This window comes from Oncorhynchus clarkii, chromosome 2 (assembly GCF_045791955.1).
Source record: "Oncorhynchus clarkii lewisi isolate Uvic-CL-2024 chromosome 2, UVic_Ocla_1.0, whole genome shotgun sequence".
In the NCBI taxonomy this organism is placed as follows: domain Eukaryota; kingdom Metazoa; phylum Chordata; class Actinopteri; order Salmoniformes; family Salmonidae; genus Oncorhynchus; species Oncorhynchus clarkii.
Genome location: NC_092148.1, coordinates 71,328,117 through 71,351,067, shown reverse-complemented (window position 1 = coordinate 71,351,067; position 22,951 = coordinate 71,328,117). Strand labels below are relative to the sequence as shown.

Here is a 22,951-nt window from a genome sequence, read left to right as displayed (position 1 = left end):
TATGTGTGTGCCTGGTTGAGGTCTTCAAGTGTTAAAAGAAAATTGGTCCCGTTCCGAAATGGACATGGGGTTTTCCCACCCGGACCTGATATGCATAAATAAAAACATTTCCGAAAGGAACCGAGGCCAACTAGACCCATTCCGTATAAACCTGGTCGGATCCAGATTCGGTCCGATTAGAGTGACGAAAGCAGCAGAATTTTTTTTAAAGCTATTTTATTAACCGGAGCTGATAAAGCGCGAGAGGAGGGAGAGAGGTGCCACTCTAGCAGGTGGGGGATGGGCAGTGCTGTGAGCAAGTGACATGGGGAGCAGGGAGGGAGAGATAAGAGACAGCAACCAACCAAGCCAATTATTGCTATAGTAGGCGAATTGCTGCCATAGATAGTTTATTTATCATCAAATATGATTATGTAGTACCTGTCTTGCCCTGCATCAAACCGGGACCAGAAGCTAGTCAACTTCTTAGGGCTAGGCCCCTTTTTTCTCAATTTCCACCTGAATGATGTGCCCAAAGTAAACTGCCTGTTACTCAGGCCCTGAAGCCAGGATATGCATATAATTGGTACCATTGGAAAGAAAACGTGTTAAAGTGTTAAAATAATGATGGAGGAGAATATAACACAATAGATATGGTAGGAGAAAATACAAAGAAAAACCAACCAGAATTGTATTTTTTGAAAGACCATGCTCTTCCAATGGCAAGTATAAGGGCATACTCAATTCTAGCTCCCAGGATGCAATTCCTATGGCTACCACTGGGTGTCAGCAGTCTATGTTCAAGGTTTCAGGCTTGTGACTTCCAAAATGAATAAGAAATAACAGTTTTAGTACAGGGACAGTCTTGGAATTTCATGTTGTTTTCCCGCGCCATGAAGACAAGACACATATGCTAAAATCGGTTTCCTATTGAACATACTTCTTTCTGTAAGAAATATTATAGTATCTGAGGAATAAATAGAAACATATTTTGACTTGTTGAAACAAAGTTTAGGAGTAGATTTTCAGATTCCTTTCTCTGCATGTTGAACGAGTGGATTACTCAAATCGATAGCGCCAACTAAACATACTTTTTGGGATATAAAGAATGATTTTATCTAACAAAACGACAGTACATGATATAGCTGGGACCCTTTGGATGACAAATCAGAGAAAGATTTTCAAAAAGTAAGTGAATATTTGTGAATATGTGAATGTGTGAAACCTGTGCCGATGGAAAAATATTTTGATGTGGGGCGCCGTCCTCAAACAATCGCATGGCATGTTTTCTCTGTAATAGCTACTGTAAATCGGAGAGTGCAGTTAGATTAACAAGAATTTAAGCTTTCAGCCGGTATAAGACACTTGTATGTACCTAAATGTTTAATATCCATAATTGTTATGATTATTTATTTGAATTGCGCACCCTCCAGTTTCATCAGAAGTTGTCCCGCTAGTGGGACGCCGATCCCTGAGAGGATTTATTAAACTAACTAACTAGGCTGACTAACTGGGTTAACGGAGGCTTCAGTGCGTGCGCCTTCTCATCCTACAGTTACAAATAACAACAACTCCATTCAGAACATTAAGTAGCAGCCTACCTGTTGGCTCTTGATCACTGTAGCCGATCCTTCTCCTTTAACTTTTAATTCCGCCATTTTAATTCCACACATGGAGCGAGGCTCTATGACGGTACCATATTGAAGCTTTGATGATTTAGGATTGGCCAACATCAACGCTCCACTCTCGTGAAAAGCAAGAGCAGCTGCATAAATTATACGATTTCTCTCTCGCTCTCTACTGCAGCAGTCTCATTCGGAAATGCAAGGGCCCTTCCGGACAAGTCAGTTAAAATTACACATACACGAGACCTGTGACAATCATATCAGATCCAACCCACATCCTTGACATTATTTCGAATTCTGGGTCCCAGATCGGGAATTCGGGTACAGGTGGATCCGTGAAGACCTCTAGTGGCTGGTATCCATTCAGGATGTTCTTTACCACACACACACAGCTCAGACACATTTCAATATTTCAAAGAGAAACTCTCCTAACAGTGTGTTTATGGTGGTACAACCAGTCAACAGTCCACAGAGCAGCATGGAGAGTCTACTGAGCAAGTCAAGAGAACATATGTCAGTGGGAAAAGGCCAATGAAAAACAAGCGCCCTAACTAAACAAAGGGATGAGTCAAGACACTGAGAACAGGGCCTTATCCATTAATCTCCATGACAGGGATATCTTTGTCATCACATTGTGGTGAGCATAGGGGTTTACATACAGCTCTAAGAACCAAATAGAACACCGTTCAATGTGACAACAAGTCTTCTTCACCCATGAAAGATCCTGAGCTGTGAAAGTGAAACACCAGAGTGTGCTGAGACTGTGTTGAAAGTACACAGTCCCTAACCTGAGTAATGCCAACCAGTCTGACTATGTCTGTGTGTATCAGTGGACGGAGGCTGCCCTGGAGGTTACCATGTACTACTATAGGATGAGAAAATGTCCCTAGGTGCTGATTTTTCAGTCCGTTTTGACCTAGGATCCTGAGAGGGCTGAAGTTAGATTTGAGCTTTTCGCTTCTATTACCTGTTCTTGGAGGCAACTTTGACGTACTTCTATGATGTTTACAGATAATAGATCTCAGTTTAAGGCAACGTCTTCCAACTCTGATTGGAGGCAAGTCGCTGTCAAGAACACCTGCCTCTACTCCCTTAGTCATAGATTTAGAAACCGTCACAGCTTGCCTTCTGCTTGGTGCCAAAAGCCCCTCTCTCAGGCCCCTGTGTGTGTGTGTATATGTACGTGTGTGTATTCAGGCCCTCCCCTGGCAGAGAGACCAGCCTTATTTACGGTTTTGTAAGATGCTGAGAGTCAACATGGCTCCTCAAACACAACACCCCATTGCCATGTCTACGTATGGCATCACATGACTCTCCCAGGGGATTGTGGGATATTTGCATTGCCACGGTCACAAGACAGGCTGCGTCAAGATAAATCTCATTACACGCACCACACACACGCATTGCCCCTCGTCTCCACGTCCACAGGTGTCCGGAGGCTTGGCAACACTGTCAACTCTAACAGGTCAGGATCATATAGATCAACCTAGAAGTCTGAGGCCAAGTAGGTTTGACAGAACACACACACACACACACACACACACAGGTCGGGATGAAAGAGGTGAAGCAGTAAGAAACAAACAGGGCCAGGAGTGAAGCTGACAGTACAGTGGAAAGCACAAATCACCATCAGCCAGGTAGACTTCGTTGTGTGTGGGTTATCAGGATGTCTGACAGTGAGGGAGTTTGAAAACCTCTAGATCAGAGGTCAGACCAGAGGGCCCAGAAGGTTATCTTTCACTGCCGGACTAAATGACCACAGCCAAACTGCCAGGGACTTTCCATTAGAACTTCTCTCTAACTGGTTGACCGAAGGCAAACATGCAGCAATTGGTATCAAACATTTTCCTCCAGAAACAAACAGACCGGAAGCTATTGGTTCCTGCCACCCAGTTAGGGCCTGGGTGAACATATGTGAGAGAGAGTGTGAGTGAGTGAGTGAGTGAGTGAGTGAGTGAGTGAGTGAGTTTGGAATAATGAAATATACAGGTGTCTGAGTGTGTCTGTCTGTGAGAGAGAGGTAGAAGAGTGCAAGTGAGGAGAGCAGCACTGGATCAATCTTTAAATCACGCAGTGCACTCTCCTTCCTGATAGATCACACACTGTTTGTCTGTCCATCACATTACACACACATTCCCTCTATCAAACACACCTAGACAAGAAACAAGTAATACTTTCCCTCATGAAAACATTCACACACTGTTGCTTTGAGACCACCTGCAGTAGGTAACCAATGACAGGCAGAGCCACTTCACAGCATGAGGACAGTCACTTTACACACCCACATCATCAGTTAGAATGAACTAACTGCGCTCAGCAAGACTACATTACATGAATTTACAGCTAGACACACACACTTCATAACAGAGGAGGAGAAAAGGGGCCATGCTTTTCCAGGTGTAGTGAAGCAGTAAAAAGGCCATTAAATATAACATCGCAGTGAACACAACCATCCCTCAGAGTACGCTCCACCCAGCCCAATGTAATGGGAAATTAACCATACTGTATGTATAATCCACTGTGTGTGTGTGTGCGTGCTCTTATTTGCGCACACACAAATAAGAGTAGATTCTTGCATTCTATCCATACTGGTTTTTGCAGGCTACCTGAGACATGAAACCTATAGGAGGGAGGGCATACTGGCTGTTCCCAATTTATTAATACACAGTTTGTCTAAATGGTTAATGGAAACACTTCTACCACTTCATTTTCATTTAGACACCATGGTTTTTTTGGGGGGGTCTGACGTCATTACATCCAGCTGGAAACGCACCGCAGACTATTTTCAATTGTCACAAACTTTCTCTAAATGTCAAAAACAAAAAGAATCTACTGACTGAGGAGACAGTTGGTTGAAAATGTGCTTGAGTTTAAATACATTTACATCCCCCCCTCCGCAACTATCTCACACACTAACATGTACACACACACAACACATGAAGTATGGCTATTTACTCTCAAGAGTAAGCCAGACAATAAAATCTCTGGCTCCCTATGGCTGCACATGGTTGAACAACAACTACAGACTCTAAAAACACACACACACAAACACACAGGTTAGGATAATAAGTTAATATTTTAGAATGTGTAGCACGCTAACAGTTAAATAAGCTTTGTATAGGCAGTGAGTGAACTCTGCGCGTGCCCTCCATAAATTAATCTTTAATCTGCCAAAGTAAAAAGAGCTGGGTGACGTGCAGGCTGTGGAAGAGATACCCATGGCCTTAGATACCCATGGCCTTATCATGCCTTGTCACGCATACATTCATGCAGAAACACACACAGGTCAGGCAGACAGTTTCCCCCTAACAGGTTTGAGTTGTGCCACAGAGGGGGCCTAGTAGCAACAGATACATTTAAAGACACAGTAGCCTGGTCAGGGACATTGAACACAAACACACACTCATATAAAGTCCCTCACACAAACCCACACTCACTCAGAGAAAAACACACACAAACTTTTTTTCCCAGAACAACATATGCCACACTCACCAGGTGTGGAAATGTCTTCTTTAACAGCTCTCTCTCTCTCGCTCTCCTTCTCTCGGGTAGATTCCACTCGCTCCTCCGGGCTCTGGAGAGAGGGATCAGGAAGTGTAGTCCCAGCGCAAGAGGGAGTGAGTGAATGTGTAAAGTCCAGCGGGGGTCCGAGTCAGACAAGGTGGCTGGGGATTAAACAGATCGTTCTGTTGCTACTCATCTGTTTCTCTCATTCTTCCTTTCTCTCTTTTTTCTACCCCTGTTTCTCTCCGTCACTCGTTCAATGGCTGCTTCAGGAAGATCTGAGTGACTGCTGAACTCTCCCTCTCTCTACCCCTCCCTCTTCACCCTTCCCTTTCTGACATACAGAAACACACCCTCCCAGTCGCTCTCCTTTCACCCCGCCCTGACACACGCTGCTGACAGGGCATCCCCCTCCCCCTCTCCAGGTACTGGGAGTAGAAGAGTATTCTCTCCCCCGCTCTCCACCTACCTCGTTCATTCTCAGTAACACACTCAGTGTCATTTTCTGGAATCAACGGTCTCTATCCACACCAGCTACAGAGAAACACCAGAGGCTGATGGGAGGAGCTATAGGAGGACGGGCTCATTGTAATGGCTGGAATTAATGGAAAGGAGTCAAACACGTTATTTCCATATGTTTGGTACCATACCATTGATTTCATTCCAGCCATTACAATGTGCCCTTCCTCATACCAGCCTCCTCTGACACACACAATGGTTAAATCAGCAATCTTGTCACTGCAGGGAAATAGGACAGACACAAAACACACACTGATCACATTCGTGCACATTGACTAATGCACACTCAGCCCCAAATTCAAACTTTGCCATTTCTGTTCCTGGAATAAGCACAGAATCTCACACACACACACACACACACACACACACACACACACACGAGAGCCTAGCATTACCAATGGTTGTGTGTGGGAGCCCCACAGCAGGAGCTGAGGCCTGTTTTCCATCAACACCTCTCTCTCTCTTCATCCCTTTTTCACTCACTCTCTCTCTCCTTCCATCTCTCTTACGCTCCCATACTACATGATTCCCTCTGCCTCTCCAACCCAAAACCCCAGGGCTGGTCACTGATACTCAGGAGGATCCCAGTAGAGCAGGCCCCCCCTTGGATAGCCTAGTCTGTTTCACAAAGAAACAGGGAAACCCCTCAAAACAATCAGATGTGTGTGTGTGTGGTTCCTGCTAAGCCACTAAGGTTGGATTTGGAGCCGTGCCAGGCCAAATAGATGCTGTGTTGGTATTGTCACGGCAGGACATCCTATGGCCTTTAGGGTGAACACACTAAAAAATCAACACACAACCTGAGCATTAGTCTAATTTACCAAGACTGAACTGACATGATTCATAACAGTCTTTAACTAAACACATTCACAAAACACAGACTCATTGAGACTAAAATGTTAAATGGAGCTATTTTGTCTTGCAATAACCCATATATGTCCCCCAACCTTAATGAAACCATATAAACCAGGCTAGGCCTAGCTTTTTACTGCAGCCTGAACTATGGAACCCATCAGAGAGTTTGCTCACATCTGACACTTCTGTCCACAAGCTTTTGACACATTTAAGAGGTCAGATCCACAACAGATCCAGTAATACTCACACACACACACACACACACACACACACACACACACACATATACATATACATACACACACACACTTCTGACTGGAACTACAGTGAAGGGAGAGAACCCTGGAGGTTCGGTTGCTAGTGGCCTGGGTGAGAAAAGCAGAAGGTGCCAGAGGGAAGTAAAGTTTTAAAAGGGCAATATCGAGAAGTCAGTCTTTTTCCCTACGATTAGGAACTACTTAGCTGGTAAATCCCAAAAGTCAAAGAGAGCCAATGAGAGCCGGGGGCAGGGTGAGTTAGATTAATCTGAAGGCTTTGAGATTTCACGGTCCCCTTCCAGGCATTCCTGAGGGTGCCTCCCTCCTGAACCAGAATATGGGTTTACAGGAGACATATGGCAATTCTCCTTCAAGCCCAGAAAGCAGCCATTCAACTTGCCTTTCACCAGCTTTTCAAGCTTAATGTCAAAATACGTTCTGTACTTACCAAAGAAAACAGTTTCACTGAGCATCTATCATTACTGTCGTTACGGTCATTGCGTACTTCCAAAAAAATTAAATAGAAATAAAAAGTTACATGCAACCAAAAACGTTTATTGTCTGGAAAGAATCTGTTTTTTTTTCACCAAATGCGCATGCACCAAATCCACCTCTTCTGCACCTCCAATGAAATTGGAATTACTGCCAAGCACAGGTTGGCTGGAAAGGTCATTGATTTTACTACCTACAATAGTGTATGAACGTCATATCAATCTGTTGTTTCACAAATGCTACACAGAATGCAATAATATTTCATGTAAGTAGACAATATAGGGTACAATCTTACAGTGATTGTATATTTCTAGATAGGCTTTATTTATTTGTGTGTATTTCAAATCCATGACTAATATTGCAGGAGCAAAAGAGGTGGATTTGACACACTTGGTCAAAAACAACACTAAGATTCTTTCCAGACAAGGATTTTTTTCAGTTGCATGTAATTTTCTATTTTGGAAGTACGTATCAGCCATGACGTCAGTAATGACAATAGTTGCGCAACAAAAACATTATTTGATAAGTATCAAATGTATTTTGGCATTATTAATCTTGAAAAGCTGGTCAATGGCAAGTTGAATGGCTGCTTTCTGGGATTAAAGGAGAATCGCCATATTCACTGTCTCCTGTAAACCCTGATTCCGGTTCACCTCCCTCCATCACCCCCCCAAACCTTACTTTTCTATAACACATTCAACCCCCCCTCCAGTTTGCATCGAGCAAAAAGAAAGAAAGCAAAGAAAGAACAGATGAGGTCTAAAAAGCGTCATCATCTTAGCAGTCAAATCCAATACAGCCCCGTTTCCTCCTGCTAAATGTTCAGTCCCAGGACACTAAAGACTGAGAGCATTCCCAAACCCACAACCCGGATCACCCTTTCACTGGCCTCAATCAGAGCCCATAACAACTTAATACCTTTACTAAGGACACACATAAATCTGTCCAGAGAGCAATAAGCCAACAGTAGATCAGTGCAGAAAAGGCAGGAAGATATCAGTATCTGAGGAAGGAGGAAGATAAATAGACCTCTCTTTCCTGCCACTTCTTCAATAGGTCCTGTGGAGGGAGGTGGGCTCAGGGGGACTCATGCAGCCGATAGGTTCTGTCTTGTTGGCTGTTCTGCATCATGCTTGAATAGCATTAAGTCTAAGGCTCAACCGTCTCCCCTCCCCCTCTTCAGAGATGAGACCTCCCTCTCTTGTTCTACTGTTTCCCAGAAAACCTCCTTCAACAGGTGGGGAAAGGACGGACGGACGGACGGAGTCCCTTCTTCGTTTCAAAGGGTTTTCTCCTATTGGATCCTGTATAACACGCTGCATTTTGCCTTCTGTATGTTTTAACCTCTGTCCATCAGACAGAGAGACAGACAGACAGTTAAAACATTCAGAAGGCAAAATGCAGCGTTGTGTTCAACAGGATCCAATAGGAGAAAACACTTTGAAACGAAGAAGGGACTACAGTCCAATAAGTTTCTAAACATTTTGCATCATTGCTTGTCTAATTGAATATGTCCCAGCCTGCACTGCTCTCATGTTTGCAACAACACACTGAGTTCTGAACTTTTGTTGGCATAGGCTGTGGTCAGGGTAAGCCAGACCAAGGCAGTAGTAATACTTTGTTTGTTCCTAGCAGAGCTATGTATAACATAGCCATGTCATTATGGTCAGTGTCGAACTATTGCTCCTGCATTGTAGCTCTGCTCTGTGTATCATGAAGATAGAGAAAGTCTGGATGGCTTAGGTCATTGTATGGTTTACTCTTAAATATAGCACACCCCGCAGAAGTTAGAAACAAAGCCTTTGTTTTTTGCCATGATACTTGTCACAGTCAAGGAATAATATACAGTGGGGCAAAAAAGTATTTAGTCAGCCACCAATTGTGCAAGTTCTCCCACTTAAAAAGATGAGAGAGGCCTGTTATTTTCATCATAGGTACACTTCAACTATGACAGACGAAATTAGAAAAAAAAATCCAGAAAATCACATTGTAGGATTTTTTATGAATTTATTTGCAAATTATGGTGGAAAATAAGTATTTGGTCAATAACAAAAGTTTATCTCAATACTTTGTTATATACCCTTTGTTGGCAATGACAGAGGTCAAACATTTTCTGTAAGTCTCCACAAGGTTCACACACACTGTTGCTGGCTCATTCCTCCATGCAGATCTCCTCTAGAGCAGTGATGTTTTGGGGCTGTTGCTGGGCAACACGGACTTTCAACTCCCTCCAAAGATTTTCTATGGGGTTGAGATCTAGAGACTGGCTAGACCATTCCAGGACCTTGAAATGCTTCTTACGAAGCTACTCCTTCATTGCCCGGGCGGTGTGTTTGGGATTATTGTCATGCTGAAAGACCCAGCCACGTTTCATCTTCAATGCCCTTGCTGATGGAAGGAGGTTTTCACTCAAAATCTCACGATACATGGCCCCATTCATTCTTTCCTTTACACGGATCAGTCATCCTGGTCCCTTGGCAGAAAAACAGCCCCAAAGCATGATGTTTCCACCCCCATGCTTCACAGTAGGTATGGTGTTCTTTGGATGCAACTCAGCATTCTTTGTCCTCCAAACACGACGAGTTGAGTTTTAATCAAAAAAGTTATATTTTGGTTTCATCTGACCATATGACATTCTCCCAATCTTCTTCTGGATCATCCAAATGCTCTCTAGCAAACTTCAGACGGGCCTGGACATGTACTGGCTTAAGCAGGGGGACACGTCTGGCACTGCAAGATTTGAGTCCCTGGCGGCGTAGTGTGTTACTGATGGTAGGCTTTGTTACTTTGGTTATCAGTGGTCTTGTATGTCTTCCATTTCCTAATAATTGCTCCCACAGTTGATTTCTTCAAACCAAGCTGCTTACCTATTGCAGATTCAGTCTTCCCAGCCTGGTGCAGGTCTACAATTTTGTTTCTGGTGTCCTTTGACAGCTCTTTGGTCTTGGCCATAGTGGAGTTTGGAGTGTGACTGTTTGAGGTTGTGGACAGGTGTCTTTTATACTGATAACATGTTCAAACAGGTGCCATTAATACAGGTAACGAGTGGAGGACAGAGGAGCCTCTTAAAGAAGAAGTTACAGGTCTGTGAGAGCTAGAAATCTTGCTTGTTTGTAGGTGACCAAATACTTATTTTCCACCAAAATTTGCAAATAAATTCATTAAAAATCCTACAATGTGATTTTCTGGATTTATTTTTCTCATTTTGTCTGTCATAGTTGAAGTGTACCTATGATGAAAATTACAGGCCTCTCTCATCTTTTTAAGTGGGAGAACTTGCTTAATTGGTGGCTGACTAAATACTTTTTTTGCCCCACTGTAGGTCTATCTTTATGATCTCATTTGGAAATCATCATAATCTCACCTCATTTCATCTGTACTACTACAACAGTCTTGTCTGTGCATGAAAACAGTTCATACCAGTTCAACAATACGAAAGAGAGAAGCAAACATGATAGCCTATATCTCTTCCTCTGCTGTCATCTAGTCTAGACCAGTGTCAACCCACAGCCAGGGAAGGGCTCCCTCTCCCTCAGTCATGCATGGAGCCCCTCAGTGTGGAACACAAAAGCCAGTCAGGGTTTAAGTCAACAGTATGCTCACATCAGACACTGGCCCCAAGCCCCAATCCTCAGATCCTCTCCATTCTGGGAGTTCTGGTGGTGGGAGTGTGTGGGATACCGCCTCACCACACACTGGTCTCACACTTGTGAACAAACACACCGCCAAGCCAGACTAGAGAGACAAACAGAGAGAGAGACAGACAGAGAGAGAGACAAGCAAGTAATGGAGAGAGAAATTCACAATGGATATAAAACAGAGACAGAGAGAGAGAGCGAGAGAGAGAGAGAAAGCTAGAGCGAGCTAGAGCGAGGAGCTAGAGAGGAGCTAGAGAGAGAGAGCTAGAGCGAGGAGCTAAAGCTAGAGAGAGAGAGGAGCTGGAGCGAGCGACAGCTAGAGAGAGAGAGGAGCTAGAGCGGAGCTAGAGAGGGAGAGGAGCTAGAGAGAGAGGAGGTAGAGAGGAGCTAGAGAGAGAGAGGAGCTAGAGCAGAGCTAGAGAGAGAGGAGCTAGAGAGGAGCTAGAGAGAGAGAGGAGCTAGAGCGGAGCTAGAGAGAGAGGAGCTAGAGCGGAGCTAGAGAGAGGAGCTAGAGAGGAGCTAGAGAAAGAGGAGCTAGAGAGAGAGGAGGTAGAGAGAGGGGAGCTAGAGAGAGAGGGGAGCTAGAGTGAGGAGCTAGAGAGAACTAGAGAGAGGAGCTAGAGCGAGGCTAGAGAGAAATGGGAGCTAGAGAGGAGCTAGAGAGAGAGAGGAGCTGGAGTGGAGCTAGAGAGAGAGAGAGGAGCTAGAGAGAAGCTAGAGAGAGAGAGGAGCGAGCGACAGCTAGAGAGAGAGAGAAGCTAGAGAGAGAGGAGCTAGAGAGAGGAGCTAGAGAGGGTGGGGTTGTTGATGATGATAAAGTGCAGGAAGTGCCAGTTAGGGAGAATGGAACAGTCAGGTGATTAGAGGTCAGGGGTCTGGGGTAAACAAGGGACATGTAGGCACTGACGCCCTGTCTCTCTGTCTGGTTCTCCCTTTACCAGTCTCTCTGGGGCGGCAGGGTAGCCTAGTGGTTAGAGCATTGGACTAGTAACCGGAAGGTTGCAAGGTCAAATCCCTGAGCTGTCAAGGTACAAATCTGTTGTTCTGCCCCTGAACAGGTAGTTAACCCACTGTTCCTAGGCCATTGAAAATAAGAATTTGTTTTTAACTGACTTGCCTAGTTAAATAAAGGTATAATAAAAATACCTCTCTGTCTGTGTCAATCTCTCTTTTCATTTTCTCCTCTGTCTGATGTCTGGGGAAAGAAAGGGCTATAAAAACACCTGTTAGAACAATAAGTCCCAATGGCTTTCACTCCACTTCTCTTTCCCTTCCGTGGATCAAAGGATTCATCTTGCTGTGTGTGCAGTGGGGTGGCTGGGTGAGTCAGTGTACCTTCCCCTTTCCCTCCCTTGCACACATCAGCCTGCCTGGGGAACATGACACTACTCCTCTCACATAATGGACTTGCATTGTTCTAGTACACATCTCTTTTACAGATATCATCCTCACAATATATGTCTCATAATCTAGAGTGCTAGTGTAAAAGGGTGAATCAAAACCTGGCATAAAGAGTATCTAGTAGCCTGGAGGATTCCCTGGTTGAATATAACCTAGGACAAGACATCTGAAAGTATAATCACTGTCTAGTGGTAGTGGAGCTTGAGTGTGTTCTACTGGACGTGTGTGTGTGTGTGTGTGTGTGTGTGTGTGAATAAATGACTGTGCGCGCTTGTGTGTGTGTGAGTGAGTGTCTGATTACTAATTAATAGAAGGGTCATAGGGTCCTCTGTCTCTCCCCCACAGCAGCCCACACATGCCCAGCCTGCTTTGCATAACACCACCAGTAGGAATGTGAGGATTGTTGGGTCAGCAAGCGGTGACATCATACATAGCAGCATGCAGCTACAACGTTTCCTCTTGATTACATCAGCCAAGTATTAATGTCTACAGATAAAGCCATGACACACTCCACCACAGCTTCCTGTGAGCACACACACACTTTTTGGGAGATTCATACAAACACACTTCAAACCCTGAGTATATATAAAATGACTCACTGAGTCCAGCCAGTCTGCCTCACGTATATTAGCCTTCCCATACATCCTTTTCTCACATGACAGGCAAGTAATACAAGCTCTCTTCTCAGCAACCCAGCTCTGAGTATGAGAGATAACCTCTCACACACGACAGGTGTCTCCTAACTGTGTGTGTGTGTAACAGGAGATCCTCCGGCCATCAGACAGACAAGACAAGAGTGCACCTGTGGGAGTGGCCGAGAGCTCTGCTTCTGGCATTGCCACGGTTACCAAACACAGGGCAAGCCACGTGGTTGGTGGAACCGGAGCAGGGCAGTCAAAAGAGGACAACACTTGAAGACGGACGCCATGCCAGAATGTGACAAAGTAATTCATAGACACAGCCCAAAGAGTGCGTCAGTGTTGGGACAAAGCCAGAAAAACAGAGCCCACAGCTGTGGAGTCAAGATAGTATGGTCCTTTTCTACTACACGACCCAATGGTGTTTAACAAAGGACACACATCTTGAGACCAGACACAACTGTCATGCCAACAGTTTCAATACAAATTCTTTCCATACTTTTACTGAAATTAAGACTACTGTAAGTTCCATGTTTAAGGCTAATGCAGCTTTACACTAAAATGACTGTTCATCTCATTTCCCATGGAAGGCTCTCCGCCACCAATCTAGACAGAAAAGCAATCCTACGCTCATCTTAATTCATCGTCAGCGGCGTACAACAATATCAACAAAAGATCTCTGACTCATAAAATATGTTCTGACAGGAGCGTTGAAGAATTGACCATCAGCTGATAGGAAGACAAATGTGTGCCAGTTCAGTGTTAGACCTGCATTCACCTGTAGTGAACGACACAGAAGCGAAACGTTAAATTGTCAAATGAATCCGGATTACATCATTTGTTTTTTGTTAGAATCTGCCTTAGAAATTAGAACGACATAAGCAACTATTACTATTTACTTAAATTCAAACCCTCTGAAAACAACAGTTTGACAAAGACAGCCAACAGAAAAAGACACAAAGCAAACTTCCAAAACAGGGAACAAAAGCCCCAAAACTACTCGCCTTCTTTAGTAGAATCCAACCGTCTGTCTGGGTCTCTGTGGTGCTGTGAAAGAAGAGCAAGATGAAGAGAGAGAGAAACAGCCCAGTCACTGTGAAAGAAGAGCAAGATGAAGAGAGAGAGAGAGAGAGAAACAGCCCAGTCACTGTGAAAGAAGAGCAAGATGGAGAGAGAGAAACAGCCCAGTCACTGTGAAAGAAGAGCAAGATGGAGAGAGAGAAACAGTCCAGTCACTGTGAAAGAAGAGCAAGATGGAGAGAGAGAAACAGCCCAGTCACTGTGAAAGAAGAGCAAGATGGAGAGAGAGAAACAGCCCAGTCACTGTGAAAGAAGAGCAAGATGGAGAGAGAGAAACAGCCCAGTCACTGTGAAAGAAGAGCAAGATGAAGAGAGAGAAACAGCCCAGTCACTGTGAAAGAAGAGCAAGATGAAGAGAGAGAAACAGCCCAGTCACTGTGAAAGAAGAGCAAGATGAAGAGAGAGAAACAGCCCAGTCACTGTGAAAGAAGAGCAAGATGAAGAGAGAGAAACAGCCCAGTCACTGTGAAAGAAGAGCAAGATGAAGAGAGAGAAACAGCCCAGTCACTGTGAAAGAAGAGCAAGATGAAGAGAGAGAAACAGCCCAGTCACTGTGAAAGAAGAGCAAGATGAAGAGAGAGAAACAGCCCAGCATACGCGTTACACTGCTACCTGATCAAGTAGAGTGAATGACAGCCCCACACACTCAACGTGATGGAGGGGAGGAGTGAGGAAGGAGAGAAAAGTGAAATGGTGCTGCCATTCTCTGTCGCCCTGGAGACCAATGCTCTTTCAAAGAAATCGACCAATGACAAACACCGGCGATTGTGTCGAGACAAAAAAGTCACGACTGCCATTCCCTGAGCAGAAAAAACAGAGCGAGAGAGGGAGGGAGAAACAAAGAGAAAATGAGGGAAGAATTAAAAAGGGAAAGAAAGAGGAGACAGAATGACCAACAACAACAAAAAACTGAGAGTGAAACAGAGAAAGAAGGGGGATGAAATGGAAGCCAGTGAGTGACAAAAGGGGCCAGGCAGTGAAGAGGCCACCAGACCAGAGTCTGTCCTTTCTCCATTGTCCTCCTCATCTCTGCTCGGGGGGGAATATCTGACCCTGTATCAGTGGTTAAGAATAAGAGTCTCATATCCTCCCTGTATTTCCCATGGCTGAGAGGATCAATGCTCTACACCACTGTGTGAGCCGGATGATAAGTACTACAACTTCAGTTGGTCCCATGTCCTGAAACAGCTGAACTTCACATATCTGTTGTTGACACGTCACCATTCTGGTGCTGTCGACTGGTCTGCTGATGATAACACTGTCACCGGTGGCTGGTGTACCATGTCATTTGATCAAAACTAGTACTTCAGACGGCAATGTGACTGACTTACGAAAAGTGCTGTGCACAGAATGAGATCATCCACACTTTAGAGAGGACACCGCAAAAAGTTAAACAGAGTAGCCCTGATTTCCAAAAGCTAATGTGCAGGGCCTAGGGAGAGTGAAATGGATGGACTGAACAGAGAAGATTTCAAATATGGCACTCACACATCCATCACCTTTTCAGCAACACTTGAGCACAATCAGTTTCACAACACAGCCTCAGCCTACTAAATGACCCTCCTTCAGCGGTAAATGCTCTATTTATCCCGAGCCAAAGCGTTTACCATGTGAAAATGGCCCTATTTCCCTGCTGTGACAGTCGCTATGACAGGATTGCTGATTAACCACCAATATAGTGTGTGTGTGTACACATCAGACAGAACAGAAAGGTTTAAACAGCTAGGATTGATTTATTTGAAGTGGGTAATGGGGAGTTCTGACAGGAATTAACTGCTCTGTAATAGCCCTGTATTGGCTGCTGCATGAGGGTTTTAGTAATAGCTGTTCCATGGATCTCATCTAGCATGGATATTTAGGCTACACAGATACAGCAGCAGGCATTGATAAAGCACCTAGTCTATTTCAAAATTAGATGTATCCAGATGTATTAATGAACCATCAATGAGCTATTGCATTGTAGCCTAATAGCACTGTAACAAAATAAATTGTATTTGTCACATGCTTTGTAAACAACAGCTGTAGACTAACAGTGAAATGCTTACTTATGGGCCCTTCACAACAATGCAGAGAGAAAAATGTAAAAAGAACAGAAAATTAATAACGAGGAATAAATCCACAATGAGTAATCATAACTTGGCTACATACACAGGGTACCAGTACCGAGTCGATGTGCAGGGATACGAGGTAATTGAGGTAGATATATACAGTTGAAGTCAGAAGTTTACATACACCTTAGCCACCTTACCCTGCACATTAGCTTTTTCACAATTCCTGACATTTAATCCTAGTAAAAATGCCCTGTCTTAGGTCAGTTAGGATCACCACTTTATTTTAAGAATGTGAAATGTCAGAATAATAGTAGAGAGAATGATTTATTTCAGCTTGTGGACAGAACTGAAAAAGCGTGTGCAAGCAAGGAGGCCTAGAAACCTGACTCAGTTACACCAGCTCTGTCAGGAGGAATGGGCCAAAATTCACCCAACTGATTGTGGGAAGCTTGTGGAAGGCTACCCGAAACATTTGACCCAAGTTAAACAATTTAAAGGCAATGCTACCAAATACTAATTGAGTTAAACTTCTGACCCACTGGGAATGTGATACAGTGAATTATAAGTGAAATTATCTGCAAACAATTGTTGGAAAAATGAATTGTGTCATGCACAAAGTGGATGTCCTAACTTGCCAAAACGATAGTTTGTTAACTAGAAATGTGTGGAGTGGTTGAAAAACTAGTTTTAATGATTCCAACCTAAGTGTATGTAAACTTCCGACTTCAACTGTAATGTTATTTTGATAAGTTAATTCATACTATTTAATCCTTCCATCTGAGGACAAAAAAACGAAATACAATACTTTCATTCATGCAAAAACTTTGGTTACTAGGCCTAACAAATATGGTTGCTATGCAGGCTGGGTAAGTCTTCTCACTGAGCCAACTAAAGCTACAAACTCTACAGCTGGAAGGGCAGCAAACACAAAATGTTCCTCTGTTTTCATAGCTTTTCTACTGACATTTAATTACATATATTCATGATAATAATATTGTTGCTTGATTTCTGGATCAGAAAGGTTTGTCTTGTTCATTCACAGCATTCTGTCAGGCGAGATCAAATTGTAAAGGTAGATAGCCTAATAGCTATGGATCTGACATGCTATTTTAATTGTAATTGTATTTATTTCACCTTTATTTAACCAGGTAGGCTAGTTGAGAACAAGCTCTCATTTGCAACTGCGACCTGGCCAAGATAAAGCATAGCAGTGTGAACAGACAACACAGAGTTACACATGGAGTAAACAATTAACAAGTCAATAACACAGTAGAAAAAAAAAAGAGTCTATATACATTGTGTGCATGAGGTAGGCGAATAATTACAATTTTGCATATTAACACTGGAGTGATAAATGATCAGATGGTCATGTACAGGTAGAAAAGTAAATAAATAAAAACAGTATGGGGATGAGGTAGGTAAAAATGGGTGGGCTATTTACCGATAGACTATGTACAGCTGCAGCGATCGGTTAGCTGCTCAGATGTTTGAAGTTGGTGAGGGAGATAAAAGTCTCCAACTTCAGCGATTTTTGCAATTCGTTCCAGTCACAGGCAGCAGATAACTGGAACGAAAGGCGGCCAAATGAGGTGTTGGCTTTAGGGATGGTCAGTGAGATACACCTGCTAGAGCGCGTGCTACGGGTGGGTGTTGCCATCGTGACCAGTGAACTGAGATAAGGCGGAGCTTTACCTAGCATGGACTTGTAGATGACCTGGAGCCAGTGGGTCTGTCGACGAATATGTAGCGAGGGCCAGCCGACTAGAGCATACAGGTCGCAGTGGTGGGTGGTATAAGGTGCTTTAGTGACAAAACGGATGGCACTGTGATAAACTGCATCCAGTTTGCTGAGTAGAGTGTTGGAAGCAATTTTGTAGATGACATCGCAGAAGTCGAGGATCGGTAGGATAGTCGGTTTTACGAGGGAAAGTTTGGCGGCATGAGTGAAGGAGGCTTTGTTGCGGAATAGAAAGCCGACTCTAGATTTGATTCTAGATTGGAGATGTTTGATATGAGTCTGGAAGGAGAGTTTACAGTCTAGCCAGACACCTAGGTACTTATAGATGTCCACATATTCAAGGTCGGAACCATCCAGGGTGGTGATGCTAGTCAGGCGTGCGGGTGCAGGCAGCGAGCGGTTGAAAATCATGCATTTGGTTTTACTAGCGTTTAAGAGCAGTTGGAGGCCACGGAAGGAGTGTTGTATGGCATTGAAGCTCGTTTGGAGGTTAGATAGCACAGTGTCCAAAAGTATATAGAATGGTGTCGTCTGCGTAGAGGTGGATCAGGGAATCGCCCGCAGCAAGAGCAACATCATTGATATATACAGAGAAAAGAGTCAGCCCGAGAAATGAACCCTGTGGCACCCCCATAGAGACTGCCAGAGGACCGGACAGCATGCCCTACGATTTGACACACTGAACTCTGTCTGCAAAGTAGTTGGTGAACCAGGCAAGGCAGTCATCAGAAAAACCGAGGCTACTGAGTCTGCCGATAAGAATATGGTGATTGACAGAGTCGAAAGCCTTGGCAAGGTCGATGAAGACGGCTGCACAGTACTGTCTTTTATCGATGGCGGTTATGATATCGTTTAGTACCTTGAGCGTGGCTGAGGTGCACCCATGACCGGCTCGGAAACCAGATTGCACAGCGGAGAAGGTACGGTGGGATTCGAGATGGTCAGTGACCTGTTTGTTGACTTGGCTTTCGAAGACCTTAGATAGGCAGGGCAGGATGGATATAGGTCTGTAACAGTTTGGGTCCAGGGTGTCTCCCCCTTTGAAGAGGGAGATGACTGCGGCAGCTTTCCAATCCTTGGGGTTCTCAGACGATATGAAAGAGAGGTTGAACAGGCTGGTAATAGGGGTTGCGACAACGGCGGCGGATAGTTTCAGAAATAGAGGGTCCAGATTGTCAAGCCCAGATGATTTGTACGGGTCCAGGTTTTGCAGCTCTTTCAGAACATCTGCTATCTGGATTTGGGTAAAGGAGAACCTGGAGAGGCTTGGGCGAGTAGCTGCGGGGGGGGGGGGGGGGGGAGCTGTTGGCCGAGGTTGGAGTAGCCAGGCGGAAGCCATGGCCAGCCGTTGAGAAATGCTTGTTGAAGTTTTTGATAATCATGGATTTATCGGTGGTGACCGTGTTACCTAGCCTCAGTGCAGTGGGCAGCTGGGAGGAGGTGCTCTTGTTCTCCATGGACTTCACAGTGTCCCAGAACTTTTTGGAGTTGGAGCTACAGGATGCAAATTTCTGCCTGAAGAAGCTGGCCTTAGCTTTCCTGACTGACTGCGTGTATTGGTTCCTGACTTCCCTGAACAGTTGCATATCGCAGGGACTATTCGATGCTATTGCAGTCCGCCACAGGCTTTTTTTGTGCTGGTCGAGGGCAGTCAGGTCTGGAGTGAACCAAGGGCTATATCTGTTCTTAGTTCTGCATTTTTTGAACGGAGCATACTTATCTAAAATGGTGAGGAAGTTACTTTTAATGAATGACCAGGCATCCTCAACTGACGGGATGAGGTCAATGTCCTTCCAGGATACCCGGGCCAGGTCGATTAGAAAGGCCTGCTCACAGAAGTGTTTTAGGGAGCGTTTGACAGTGATGAGGGGTGGTCGTTTGACTGCGCCTCCGTAGCGGATACAGGCAATGAGGCAGTGATCGCTGAGATCCTGGTTGAAGACAGCGGAGGTGTATTTGGAGGGCCAGTTGGTCAGGATGACGTCTATGAGGGTGCCCTTGTTTACAGATTTAGGGTTGTACCTGGTGGGTTCCTTGATGATTTGTGTGAGATTGAGGGCATCTAGCTTAGATTGTAGGACTGCCGGAGTGTTAAGCATATCCCAGTTTAGGTCACCTAACAGAACAAACTCTGAAGCTAGATGGGGGGCGATCAATTCACAAATGGTGTCCAGGGCACAGCTGGGAGCTGAGGGGGGTCGGTAGCAGGCGGCAACAGTGAGAGACTTATTTCTGGAGAGAGTAATTTTTTTAATTAGTAGTTCGAACTGTTTGGGTATGGACCTGGAAAGTATGACATTACTAAGCCTAATGTGGCCTAACAAAAGTAGCCTTATAACATCCTAGTATGACATCAGCCATTTCAAAATCATAGATCATTGTAATCAGAGACGGAACAATGAGGCATTGTGTGTAAGCAATGAGCAGTACGTTCTGTAAATATTGTGTTCCAGTAAAGCACAGTGACTGACTGACAGTAGAGAACCTGGAGCTGACAGGAGAAACCAGAAGGTGGTTTGGCTGTGTTTTTATCGGCCTTTCAATCAGTGGATAACATGTGAGTCACAGCTCTGATAAGGTTGTGGTAGGAATACAGGCAGGTCCAAGTACACCAACACTTCACATTGTTATGACTGGGACAGAGGAAGAGAGTGAATTGAGATGCACCCAGTGAGTAGCATAGTTGTGGCATAGAGAACAGGAAGTCCTTCTTTGGATATTTCCCCTACTGGGTGACTGGTCAACAATGACATCATGAAGTTGGAGAGTGTACTGATGTGGGAGTACGCAGTGTGGGTTCATGCCCATGAGGGGAATGCACTCTGTCTACCCCAGCTAACATTGTTTAAGGATGAGAGAGAGTGTGTGTGTGTGTGTATTAAGTGCTTTCTCCAGTTGGTACACAATCTTTTTTGTTTTCCCATGGAGAAGCAGCTGTACAGATGATTAAGTATTGGGGGATTCAGGAAGGAAGCGGGGAGGATGAGGAAGAGGGCAAGGAGGAGGCAGACACAATTTTGTTTCACTACTACAATATTACAATAACCAATAGACACTTAGGGAGGGAATTCATTTATATCATGGGAAAATACAGGTTTAGGCCAAACACAAGTACAGCTCCCAAAGAAACAGAAGATACAAATATGGCTCAATTCGCACAGCAATATTCTTGATTACAGAAGTAAACTGTTACCTACACTCCTTATGTAGGGGAGTTGGGGAGGAGCAGAATGGCAGAGAGCCCAACAGAGGGGATCCTAATGTCATTAGTGATGCTGGAGGCATCATACTGCACACAAATCAAACAAACAATGCTGCAAGAGCATTCCAGCATAGTACACACTACTGCCTGCCCTCAAAATATTATAAACTGCATGTCTTAAGTGATCACATTTCATGTTATAATAAAGGTATCTTAAGCAAACACAACAAATACAAACAGAGCAGAGTACTTATTACAACATAAGCTTTTTGCTTGCAAGCCTACGACACAAACAAAGAGTCAACTAAATGAAGCTAATGCTGAAATATTTAAATGGTAGTATTCCACAGCCAGCTATTGAAGTTGGCTTTTATACTGGATGTAACTTGTCCTAGGCTACATTCTTCTCTATTAGACACTCAACAATAATGACTGCTGTTTTCACACAGAAAACCAGTACAACAACTGGCACTCTCATTGCTATGGCAAAGTATTTATTTCATGGGCAAAATCAGAAACACCATGCTCTATTAAATAGTTCTAAGACTAACTTGATCTGTCTTTACCTCTCTAACAAGCACTTAGGCCTAACGGATGTCACACTAAATCATAATTTCAATGTAAAAAAAAAAATCTTAAAAAAAAAAATCAAAGGTAACATTCTTTACAGTTTACAGATGGGTTGGTTCACAGACTGATATACATAAATCACCTGAACTTTGAACCTTGTTAGAGCTAGTACAACTTGGAAATCAGTGATGGAATTCAATGCACAAATATCAAACTGATATTTACATACTCATGCAAATATGTTAATGTAAGATAAAAATAGCTTGCAAATGCCTCTTGATTTTCATAGCCTACTCGAAGAGACATAATGTGTCACAAACAAACACACACACACACACACACACACACACTGAGGGAGAAATAAGTTGGCTAGCATGGCTAACTTAACATTAGCTGATTAACGCGAATGTTTTTGTGAAGGTGTTTTACCAATGGTGTCTCTTACCGGCTTATAGCAATTCGGTGTAAAACGACAGAGGTCCTCGTCTCTTATTTCAGGTGTATTCTACTCCGGTTGTCTTGCCATAGAGCGCATGGTGCAGTTGAATCTACTCTCCACTGTCCCTGTCAGCGACTCTCTACAAATATTCTGCACATGCATCAGTCCTGCTCACGCCACTGTAAACAACAGTCTGATTGACATCTTAAAGAGGCAGTATCCAATGATTTGGCGGACATGTAAGAAAAACGTTTTTTTCCTGATTTTGATGATCTCATAACGTTTGAGCTATTTATCGTACCTGTCTCATGCCTTTAACATTATCCGAGTCCTATCAACATGTTCAGCCCGTCTCCCGGGTCATGGCTCGAAGGGGTCCAGTTTATGTCAAAACAACGTCAGATTTGAATTTTCGCAGCAGGATAGGATAACTTATTATGCAGCAGGTTAGGATAATTAACGTAGCAGGTTAGGATAATTATTTTAAGGTTAGGGAAAAGGTTAGCAGACATAAAAAAAAAATTGACGTTAATTTACGTTAATTTTACAAAAGCTGGATCCCTTCTAGCCATGACTCCTCTGCCGCCAGTTAGTGTAGCCGCACACACTTACAGAGGTTGAGCTATTTGGTGATAGCAAGACAGTTCGATGTAGGTTACTTTAAGTTCTTTCACAATGACAAACTGAAAGTTGTACAATGCTTCAGTGAGTTGTCTGTGATGTCAAATTGTTGCAAGTTGTAATAAACTTTGTGTAATCCAATGGTATCTGGCATCTATGGCCAAATACATTGCAAAGAGTAAACCCTAGCTAGCATCTCTTTTAACATCACTACTCTAGCACTAAGCTAAGCTACACGTACATGCAGAGACTTGTTAGCTATTTTCATGAACATTATCTTGATCATTATCATTATCTTTTTAATGCTTCGAAAAACATGCACTGAAATTGTTACAGCAAAGA

General features: G+C 43.8%; 1 protein-coding gene across 4 annotated transcripts in view; it reads right to left on the bottom strand.

Moving 5' to 3' along the window:
* The window catches only part of LOC139373223 (ras association domain-containing protein 7-like), a 59,518-nt gene extending 37,152 nt beyond the window's left edge, over positions 1 to 22,366 (bottom strand). For 2 of the 4 annotated variants that reach the window (XM_071113502.1, XM_071113482.1), the window contains exon 1: positions 21,995 to 22,366. The gene's annotated coding sequence lies outside the window, so the exon portion shown is untranslated. Of the gene's footprint in view, positions 1 to 5,096; positions 5,546 to 21,994 lie in introns of those variants that run through there. The other 2 variants (XM_071113471.1, XM_071113492.1) reach the window with 2 other exon arrangements.
* Between the last annotated feature and the right edge of the window lie 585 nt (positions 22,367 to 22,951).